Source organism: Rhagoletis pomonella, unplaced genomic scaffold (assembly GCF_013731165.1).
Source record: "Rhagoletis pomonella isolate Grant_MI unplaced genomic scaffold, Rhpom_1.0 Rhpom_scaffold_00001, whole genome shotgun sequence".
NCBI lineage: Eukaryota > Metazoa > Arthropoda > Insecta > Diptera > Tephritidae > Rhagoletis > Rhagoletis pomonella.
Genome location: NW_023458555.1, coordinates 46,227,812 through 46,230,147, shown reverse-complemented (window position 1 = coordinate 46,230,147; position 2,336 = coordinate 46,227,812).

Below are 2,336 nucleotides of genomic sequence, written 5' to 3'. Positions count from 1 at the left end.
TTTTTTAATGAATCCTAGTGTACTTATAAGTACAGTGCCGTACAAAACTACTAGTTCAGAGAATTTTTCATATGATCTTTTAGAAAAATGTTGAAAATGTAGCTTTTTAGGCAATTAATAAAGTGCAAGTCCGAAGTTGCTAGAAAATCGCGTTGATTTTTAGCAATTTTCTTTGCTGGACCTGTCTTCCATACAAAAAAATATTGTGGAACATAGTTTGTATGGAAGACAGTGCCAGCATAAAAAAAATTATCTATAATCAAGGCGTATTTAACAAGGTGGTGTTGGCCGTATATAAGTAAAAAATTACACTAACAAATTATACGCTGATATCCATACTGTCATCAGCGTTGCCATTTTAGCCGTTTTCCGGCTAGATTTAGCCGGTTTTGATAGCAACTAGCCGGAGAAAATACGATCGAGCCGGCAGCCGATTTGTTAGCCGGTTTGTAAAAAAAAGTTAGCCGTTTTTAGCCGATTTTACTATTTGCCTAATTTTCAGGTGCAAAAAGTAAACAAGTTGTTCGAAAGCAATAATGCAGACCCAATGAAGATTTTTAATGAACTCAATGTTTTACTTTCGCATCTATGCTCCCTAGTGGTTATTAGCGCGGACACATTTGATCCTATATGCTCCCCGTTGGAACCATACCTTGCTCCATTTCCTCAGTTTTATCACAGTTTTGAAGAGTATTTAAAAACAAAAGTAAGCACAAACGCTTTTGACCACGAAGCCGAGAAAATAATTCGAGAAAATGGTCGCTATTTTATTATCACTTTAATAAAGGAATTACGCCAACGCCTCCCTACAAATATTGCCACACTAAAAAAATTGACTTTTTTCAGTTGGAAATGCATTAAGAGTAATTAAACCAAAAGTATTTGTTCAACTACAGCAACAAAAACACAAATATAATGCCGACGAAATAACATCCATAGAGATGCAATGGCAACGGTTAACGTTACATACCTGGAGTAATTTAGACTCAACTGTAAAATTTTGGGTCGAAGTTTATCAATTTCGAAATGCCCTAGGAGAAAACCCTTTTACTGACCTTTCCAACCTAGTTTTTAGTTTTCTTGTTTTGCCTATAAGTAATGCAGAAGTAGAGCGAATATTTAGTTCAATGAATATAATAAAAACTAAGCAAAGAAATCCAATGTGCGTTAAAACGTTAAACGCTATTTTATATATAAGATACGGTTTAAAACGCGAAGAAAAATGCTGCCATAATTTTACTGTAGATGACGATCTCTTAAAATTAATGAATTCAGGCGATATTTACAATAGTGATTCATTTGATGATGAGGAATATACACTCGATATAAATTAATGGTGTTAACTAGTCTTTCGTTTCTTGCGATTTTTTAAATAAAGCATGGGAATTTTCACTAAAACATTTTAGCCGTTTTTAGCCGCTTTTTTTGCCAATCTAGCCGGTCGGCCCAAAAAGTTTTGGCAACACTGACTGTCATTGGTATGAGTTACAACAAACACATCATTTTGACGTAATGGCCTCCACGACGAAAAACTCAGCTGTCGCCCTAACACCACCTTGTTTAATACACCTTGTATATAATCAACTAATATTTGGGGCTACAAAACTTCATTTTCAATATTTTTATAAAAATTTTGATTAGCAAAAGGCAAATTTGTATGCATGTTTATTGAAATTTTCCGAGTTTTGCACAAAGTTTATTTTGATGCTTTTAATTACTCTTACTTAAACGAAAGTGTGACCGTCATACGTAAGTAGGAAATAATATTTATTTTGTGCTATACTAATAGATGACATTGGTAATGATGACAATTTTGGTACTGAAAGCTGAAAGAAAACATGAATTACTTCGCAAGGTACTTACCTATTTTCCTAGCGGGTGTATTTATGCAGTAAACCTTGCCAGTAGTACTATGCTCTCCCCCACAACTAGCCAATTCTAAGCAATCTTTTGTTTGCGCAATTTAACTCTTTAGTCTGCAGCCGTTTTTCTGTTCACTTGGCTACAAATTTTAGTTGATGTTTCTGATTTCGACAGTTGTCATGCAGTCGCCAATACTGCGGGCGGCCCCTTATTGAAATTGCACATTTCTCATTCTCAAACATTGATATTCTAACAGTGTTATAATGCATATGAATACAGACGTATGTATGTATGCATGAATCCGCGAGCTGTATATTGGCTATCACTCCGCCGACAAAACCTGGAATGTGGCAACAATTCAAGCGCTCCATGACCTAAACTACCTACCGCCACTTGAGCTTTGCTTTGCAGGCCAACAAAGGATATTTCGTAAAAGATTTTGCAAAAGTCAATCCTTAACTCAAATTCAATGC